Raw genomic sequence first — 9,948 nt, 5'->3', positions numbered from 1 at the left:
TTTCACATTGTAATCATGTGGGGAATCGAACCCGGTCCCGCGGCGTGACGAGCAAACTCTTTAACCACTAGTGTATGCTGGCTGATTGGCTGGATTTTCAACACCGGATTCAGCGATATACGAAGTACAGGCCGGCAGTCTCTCGATAAACCATCAGTGCTTGCTACCTTTGACGTTGAAATCGAACTCAACTTGGATAATTCAACTAATATTATCACAACAATTTATGTTTGTCAAAATATTTTGAGAAACCTACAAGAGTTATTTCCCGTACCGCGGCGGAGGTAGAAAAGATGAGCAAGAAAATAGTTCCGGAAAAAATGGAGTTTGTTACCTATTACATCTGGAGATTGTTATGTAATAAATAGGCTACACGTCATTTGCCTAAGGGGTCGGTGGGGTAGCCTAGTGGTTATAGCTTTCGCTCGTCACGCCGAAGAACCGGATTCGATTCCTCACATGGGCAGAATGTGTGAAGCCAAGTTCTGCTGTTTCCCCGCCGTGATATTTAGAAGATAAACATACTTTGTTGGAAAATCAGAGGTATGTAACGAAATTAGATTAGCTCTAAATTTGATTTAAAACCAAACGCGTAGCGTGGGGTTTTAAATAAAAACAAACATAGATATTATAATTTCAGAGAGACAAATCACAGGTATATAACGTGATGATTATACACCTCTGAATGACTTTATTAACCAACCACAATCAGGTATTTACTGAAGTCATGGCAGAATGCTGAAATATTGCTAAAAGCGACGTCAAACTAAACTCACTCACTCATCCTTCGGCCTCACGAGAATCACCCTTCGGGCTAATAACATCCAGGGGCGTACATATAGGGAAACAGTAGTGTTAGTCACTTGTGTCTGCATAACATCCACATCTGGGTCCAAATCAATAAATTGATACAACAACCTGTTGCATGTTGTCGTTTTTGCTGAACAGCCGGTTCGCTGAGCATGGTTCATAGTGTGCATAAGGTTGCACAGCATCACGCCCCGTTAGTCTCATGTGTATAGGTCCAGCAGGGGCAGTGTGGTCAGCTTCAGGAGGTACAATACCTATTAACGTCTCTGTTAGCAGACTGGACCCGTGAAGATCCCGTGAGTGGCTTATGAGAGATATTTGAAAATGGAGTGCACTGCGTTGTGGTAGGAAGTTTAAGATCCGTGATGAGCCGGGTCGAACTGATGTTGTTAGGCATGATATAGATGTAGGTGATGCTGTGCCTCTAAAACAACATCTGTATCGAATGAATCCAGTGAAACGTGAAATTCTGCGGACAGTCCGTGGAGTTCGACCCGTGGAGATCCTGGTTAAAATTGATCTTGAGTGACCCATGCTTGTCGTAAGAGGCGACTAATAACTTGGTTGCTGAGATACTTGAAACTGGAGTGCACTGCCCTTGTTGTCCCTGTTGTGTGAAGAAGTTGAGGATCCGTGAACATACGGGTTAGAATTGGTCTTCAATAACCCATGCTTGGCAAGGGGTGACTAACGGGATCGGGTGGTCCGACTCGCTTATTATATATGTCCTCGTATCCTAACTGCGTAGATCGACGCTCATGCTGTTGATCACTGGATTGTCTTGTTCAGACTCCATTATTTCCAGACGCCGCCATATGGCTTGAATATAGTTTGGTGCGGTGTTAAACAACAAACGTACCTACCTATCTACCTACACTGTCAACAGTTACCTTCAGTTTGCCACTTCCCCATATAATGATGTCAGAATTATTTCGATTTGTATCGTTCAAAGTGCTAATGTTTTAATTTGTAACAATTTGAAATTTAATTTAAGGGTAATATCTACATTTTACCACATACTTCATAGGAATCATTGTGAAGATGAAAACGGAATATAAGGACACATGTGCAATGATGTATATAGTCATATCAGTGAGTGAGTGAAGGAGTAATTATTTTAAGTCACATGGCAATCTTTCAGCCATATCGAGACGAAAAACAAGGTATAATTCCATAATAAACGAAGGTAACTTATAGGAAAAAAAGGATAGTGATATAGGTGCATGTATATACTGTATAACCCATCACTACGATACATATAGAATAATATAGAAATGTATAATTACAGGTATGTACTACGTAATTAATCGTCACGATACATGTACACTGATATATAAATGTATAATTACATGTATATACTGTATAACCCATCACTACGATGCATATAGAATAATATATGAATGTATAATTACAGGTATGTACTACGTAATTAATCGTCACGATACATGTACAATGATATAATAATGTATAATTACATGTATATACTGTATAACCCATCACTACGATACATATAGAATAATATATAAATGTATAATTACAGGTATGTACTACGTAATTAATCGTCACGATACATGTACAATGATATATAAATGTATAATTACATGTATGTACTACGTAATTAATCGTCACGATACATGTACAATGATATATAAATGTATAATTACATGTATGTACTGAAAAACCCATCACTATGATACATGTACAATAATATATAAAGTTTAATGGACAATTACATACTTTATAATGTCATGTCATCGCCGCTATATTTTCTTTGACCTTCACCTTTCATTCTCTGACATGGACGACAAGATGGACCTGAAACTGTCAACAGCAACAAACATTGATGACAGTCTGTTTCAAATGACTGTAAATGCACATTCAGTGTTCTTAGACTTAAGCCAGACCCCTCACTCAAACATTATTTCTTACTGCATAAGTCCTGCTGGTCTGAAGTCCACAGAGTAGTGGGACATGTTTGCTATGAGGGTCATATGTGCGAGTGTATACAAACCATGCACGCGTCTGTAAGCAGTAAGAAGCGACGGGCAGATAAGTAAACCACACTTACAACGAACTCAAAGCGACCACTAATTTTAATTCGTTGTATCTGTAGCTCGTTATAGTCGTTTTGGACTGAAAAGTACCAGTGATGAACAATGTTCGTTAACAGACTGTTCGTTACATGTCCACGGCGCAGTAGCGTAAAATCATTTACCAATTCTTAATCGAAGTATGTTTGATCTTTAAAGTGACGGCTAAACATCGGCAGAAGCGATGGTGTAAATCCAGCTAGGGTCCATGCAGGTAGCAAATGTACTGTAAGTTCCCATGGTCCCTAGTATGGTGATCTACCTTCAGTTGTTGGCGATCTATAGCTCGTTTATAGAGCGTATTGTCCAAAATAGTTGTCTACTTTTAAAGATATATGCTAGTTAGTTTAACTCTTTCTGTGATAGTCTAGTTTATTTTCTGTCATTTGCCGAAAGATTTTATTATGAAACTTATCAATAGATAAGATATAACTTAGAAAATGTCAAGGATCAAGCTAACAGAACACGGACATCCATCATGTTTTAGGTAGATTTTGCTGATGGCAATATACTGCTGGACGGCACAGTGATGGGAGTAAACCAGGTGAAGTTATTCACCAAGTCTGCCCAGAGTCGGTCATTTGTGGAGAAGCTTTCTCAGAAGCCACTGCATCGTGTATACATGCCGTGTGTGGAATAGAATAGCAATCCTTCGCCTGGATGAAGTCGGCTGGTCTTTCTTTTCGCTGCTCAGGACCAGTCACTTCCCACTCGCAATCGCCAAAATGTGATTCTTACAGAAACTATTTACATGAAATGCCGACTGTGTAATGAATTTACAGAGACAGTCAAACACCTTGTCAGTGGATGCCCTTCCACAGCATAAACAGCATATCTCAAAAAGACATGATGGCATGGCTCATTGCTTTTACTACCGTCTCCGCCATGCATGTGGCTTTGACTCCGAGGTCCATCCATGGCACGGGAGTCACATGATTGTACTTCCGTCTCTTCATCACAAGACGAGCTGCACCGTGCTGTACTCGCGTGAGACGAGCGATCTCGTCAAGAGAAAACTGAATTGCAGTAGTCCAGCCTTGAAGTGATAAAGCAACTTACAAGACTGGCTGTTCGTGTTGGTATCAGAGTGTCCCAGAACCTGTTACAAACGAACACTGAACTTAATGTTGTACGAACAACTTCAGAAAGGCTCGCTTGAAACTCAAAGATGAAAAACAGACTCTCCATCTCTTACAAAAGACAATCCTGCTCCAAACATATAAAGAGAAGGGTATTACGTTTCACAATGTATTGATGTTTTCTGGGAAGTTACAGAGAAGCTCAACTTCCAGGTTTTGTTTGGTGTGGTTGTTTTACGCTGCACTCAGAAATATTCCAGCTATATGGTGGCGGTCTGTAAATAATCGAGTCTGGACCAGACAATCCAGTGATCAACAGCATGAGCATCGATCTACGCAATTTAGTCATCATCATAATGAACATCGTGGAGTACGGTGACATGTGTCAACCAAGTCAGCGAGCCTGACAACCCGATCCCGTTAGTCGCCTCCTGCCAAGCATGAGTTACTGAAGATCAAGTCTAGCCCAGATGTTAACGGATCCTCATCTTGCTCCCACAACGAGGACGACAAGGGTACTGCACTCCATTTTCAATTATCTCAGCTACTCAAATGGTCAAAAAGCAGAAAACTTTTGGCATACTTTCCATGATATTTGAAGCCACAGTGCTTGTAGCTGCAAAGGGTACAATAAGACGTCACCCACTGCTCATGACGGCACCGACTGATGACATGTAAACAATGGAGTTATGATCACTGGAACATAGAGAAAAAAAACAATATCCAATGGAGTGAGTGAGTTTAGTTTTACGCCGCTGCTAGCAATATTCTAGCAATATCACGGCGGGAACACCAGCGGCTTCACACATTGTACACATGTGGAATCGATCCCGGGTCTTCAGCATGACAAGCGAAGGCTTAACCAACTGATTTACATCATACAGATAACAATTACATGGTTAATGGTGCGACCTTTCTTTTGTCTGGGCAATTGTGATTACCTAACGAGGTGTCGTTTCATACTTTATTCATTGTTATGTTAAGTTTCTAATGTGTTATCTGTGGCTTTATTACTTCAAGTAGATGATGGATTTAAAATTTAAAGTCAACTCGACAATATATCAGCAATACCGTGACAATGAACGTTAAAATTTCATAAATGAACAAAAACAAACTAAGGCAATGTAATTACCTGTCTGCAAAGTACAGTATAATAACTAGAATATTAATTTACACTTAAAAAACTAGCATATAACCATAACACGCTATTTCTGTCTGTAACAATACACTATAAAACTGGCTTATAAGTCGCCAAGAACTGAAACCTGAAGGTAAATCACCATACCAAGGGAACTGACAGTGCTTTTGCTACCTACATGGACCCTAGCTGCTTGGTTACAAATCAATAGAACATAATAACTGGGAGTAACAGAATCCAAAAGACTACCAAAGTATAAGTTAACAAAGAAAGTAAGAAACCAAAAACTTGAATGACCGATGGGAAGTTTACAGTAATTCTCCGATCACGGGGTACAACACGAGACCGTGAAATGATGTAATACAAAATATTGTATGGGGACATGTGACAAGGGCGGAGCAGGCTCGAACACCTTACAGTTTAAGTGTATAGTCACATCGGCAGTATTTCAGCCATATCGTGACAAGAACCATGCGGTTACAAATTCATAATAAATACAGCAAAATTAGAAAAGAAAACTGTCGATGAAGGACAGTAAAACCAACTGGAATATCACAGAATAAAGAATTTAAAATAGCATGTATCTCTAAATTTGAGTGAGTGAGTTAAAATCTAAAGACACATCGGCAGTATTTTAGACATATCGTGACTATGAAAGTGGTACATATATAAATGAATAAAAACTGCTTAAAATATATACTTACCTATCTTCAAAAAGACGGTAAAGTAACTGGAATATCCCAGTTATAAATGTAAAACTAGTATGAAAATCTAAAACCCCTGTGAAAGAATCACAGTTTTAAATCTAAAACTACTTTGTGAATCTAAAACTACTCTGTGAATCTGAAACTGTATAACTATTAAAACAATACAATATAAAAACAGGCTACACATTGCCAACATCTGAGGGTAAATCACCATACTAGGGACCATACTACGGACCATACTAGGGTCCATGGGGACTTGAAGTACTTTTGCTATCTGTATGGACCCTAGCTGGATTTACACCGTGTTGGCGATTACTAAGAAATTTAGCTGAACATTAAAATAACATATATTCTACTATTAAAAAAATGGTACATATAACGATGCTTTGATTGAAATGGAACTTACGTACCCTCTCATGGGGACAATAATTTAACGGTACATCAGAAATTTTGAATGAAATTTATTTCTTTTAAAATGCGATGTACGTGATTGAAAAGGTCCGTTTTTTGTTCTGACACTGTAATATTTATCACTTGTGAAGGAAAATCAATGCAGGCAAGCAGCACATGGTACTTTCATCTCCTTTTAACAAATATTCGTGTGTATACCTGCTGTTGCCAATCCGACAAAGTCGATTTTACTTTGTACAAATACGGCATCGTCTTAAAATGACCTCAAATCTGGATTGACAGCCCAAGTAGGAGTTTTATTGCGTGTACTTTATTGATACCGACTTGGGTGTCTCACTTCTTTTGCATTAGATCCCTGATATAAGTTTTAAGTTACAATTTGATGCAAGTGATGTAGGTGCAGGTTGTGTCACGATTCAAGCGGATGATTCAGGAATTGATCATCCAGTTTGTTATTTTTACACGAAGTTTGACAAGTGTCACATTACGTGATTCAATTTCGTTTTAATTCAAAGTAATACTTTTATATATTCCACAGTTGTCTCCCTTGACAAAACAACGCGCCAAGACATGGCGAATGTACCTTGGTTCTTGACGTTTTATGCACATTCACGTCATCTTTTGACCAAGGACCAAGCATAACATGATGTCAGAACAAGCGAAGCCACACGCATTCATTTGCACTGGACGCAACCCACTTTCTGGACAATATCAAGTGCACTTTCTGCGCCGTGTGAATAGGCTTCACGTGGTGTGTGTGATAAATGACAGAAAGAGATAACCAACATTCTCTAGCTTTCACGTGGTGTGTGTGATAGATGACAGAAAGAGATAACCAACATTCTCTAGCTTTCACGTGGTGTGTGTGATAGATGACAGAAAGAGATAACCAACATTCTCTAGCTTTCACGTGGTGTGTGTGATAGATGACAGAAAGAGATAACCAACATTCTCTAGCTTTCACGTGGTGTGTGTGATAGATGACAGAAAGAGATAACCAACATTCTCTAGCTTTCACGTGGTGTGTGTGATAGATGACAGAAAGAGATAACCAACATTCTCTAGCTTTCACGGCGCCTCCTACGTGTTTGATGATCAAATAAGTGATCATTGACGTTACGCACGCACGCTTGCACGCGCGCACACGCAGAGGTGGGGTGGGGGTTCGGGTTCTGATATGAAACTCTGTTTATAACACGTCCTCTGCAAGTTGTTGCTTGTCTTCGGCTTGGGCTCGGTTGGATCGGATACAACGCTCTTTTGCGTTTTTTTTGTTTTCGTGATTGTTTACAAGTTGACCTGACTGGGTTGTGAAAGTGTTGAAACAATACGAAATTAAAAGAGGCAAAGAATTGTCATTATAGTTATTTGTATAAGTATACAGGATTTAGTACGCAGAGATTGCCACCGATAGTTTTAAGACACGTCTGTGCACACAATAAGTTAAACACATGACTCTGATAGTGAATGAAACAGTAGACTCTAACAGTCAATGAAACACATAACTGTAGACCCTAACACTGACTGAAACAGTGAAACAGGCATTGTTTGTATCTGGTTATTCAAGTCGACCATTTTAGATTAATGTATACTCAGCAGCAAAAAAGACGTCAGTACGAATTCAAAATTTGATAGGCACTGTATTCAAATCATTACAGAAATGGACATAATAAGCGGATCAAAACAATATTTTGTGTACATCTTGACACATCAATGAATGACTCAATTTCAAGACATTACGTTAACGTTTGCAATCCATTCAGACTCTTGACTTCAGTATCTAGTGTGACCACCACAAGCGTCAATAACTGCAGCACATTGTCTATGGAGTGCACCAATCGATTGATGGCAACTGACACCTGGAACCACACTCTGAGAAAGGCCTGGCGCAATAAAATCGGCTGTGGTATGACATTACTCAGTCTCTTCTGAATTGCATCCCGCTGTGATGCCGCCTCCTCTCCCTGGACCAAGGTTCTGGAACACCACAGGACACACTCTCTGGTTCAGGCCTATTCCACCCCATACTATGATGCTTGCACCTCCCCATGAGTCTCTTTCCATAACACATTGGTCTGAGTACCGCTGACCACGTTGTCGCCATATTCTTGTTCTGCCATCTGCAGTTGATATGCAGTACCGACTGATCGGGGGGCGATCATTTGTGGTCTTTGTCGCCCGGAAACGTTGCTGCAGCCTGTTGATGGTCAGGTTTGGGGGTGCATGTTATAGGGCTTGTCCTGTGTACAGTACGTGCAGCATGAGTTGCATGAAAAACATGAAGAACATGGTACCATCTATCACATGCAGTATACAGTATATCAAGTGCAATATACTGTATACCACATACACTATACTGTGTGCCACGCGCAGTGTGCGCCGGGCGAATTCCCGGCTGGGTCGTAACACCGATAGTCTCCCCCTCTCCCCTTAGCTAACACCGCATGGGGGATGTAACGAGGTCAGAGGTCAGGCATGTACTGGTCAGCTGTTTGGCCGCTGGCCTGATAATGGGTGCATGATTTAAACATACTCTTGAAATTCTGAGACTGTGGCTTTCTGCTATGGTCTTATTAGGTCAAGAGTAGGATGATCCAGATGACCACTGCACGAGAGGCATGTGGGTTGTGGACGAGGTTCCACATGGTCTTGCCATAATACCATTTTAGGAAGACAGATTATCAGATCTGAGATATAGTCGAATTAATGAGCGTTGGTTAGTTAGTTTGGAACTGGGAGCTGAGCACTAAGCTCCTAGTTAAACACAGCTCACAATAAAACGTTGTGGACCCGCAGACGGACTTGTGTTGTCACTTTGAGGAATATCCGCCAACACACAACAACAACCAACACCTACAACAACATAGTAGTAGACAGCCTGAAACGTCTACGGACTGGTCCTGCTACGGCGGATATATCTCCGAGATCAGGTTTTGTTTTCGAGACCATTTTCTGGGTTCAATTCTGAGTTTGGGAAGGAATGTCTTTGCTCAGGTAAAGTTGGAGATGATGTCAAAAATATACAATCAAAACATTAAATGAGTTTACAGTTATAAGTATTCAGATATTAAGTACTACGTAAGAGATAATAAGTACTACGCAGGAGATATCAAGTACTAAGTCGTACGTAGTAAATACTAAGTCGTACGTAGAAATTGGTCAAACATATTAGATAATAAGTCCTACGTAGGAGATACTATGTCCTACGTAGCAGATACTATGACCTACGTAGCATATGACCTACGTAGCAGATACTATGACCTACGTAGGAGATACTATGACCAGCGTAGCAGATACTATGACCTACGTAGGAGATACTATAACCTACATTGGAGATACTATGTCCCACGAGGGGAGATACTATGACCTACGTGGCAGATACTATGACCTACGAAGGAAATAATGAGACTAAACTAAAATTCACCGTGAACCTACTACGCTTCCGTAGTTTACTGATCACAATCCCGTAACGTTTCTTCACAAAATGAAGAACAAGAACCAAAGACTTAAGAGGTGGAGTTTGACTTTGCAAGAGTTCAATCTTGTGATTAGGCATATTAAAGGCAAACACAATGTTTGTGCCGATGCAATTTCCAGATTGTAAATGCATAATGACTACTTAGATAACAAAGGTATTTAATACAATTAGATTAATATATTTCAGACAGTATACTTAGTTTACGAAAATGGAATAACCTGACTACCCTTAAAAC

Source organism: Haliotis rubra, unplaced genomic scaffold (genome assembly GCF_003918875.1).
Source record: "Haliotis rubra isolate DU_JTF1 unplaced genomic scaffold, ASM391887v1 Scf835, whole genome shotgun sequence".
In the NCBI taxonomy this organism is placed as follows: domain Eukaryota; kingdom Metazoa; phylum Mollusca; class Gastropoda; order Lepetellida; family Haliotidae; genus Haliotis; species Haliotis rubra.
Note: the sequence above shows the minus strand (reverse complement) of the source record.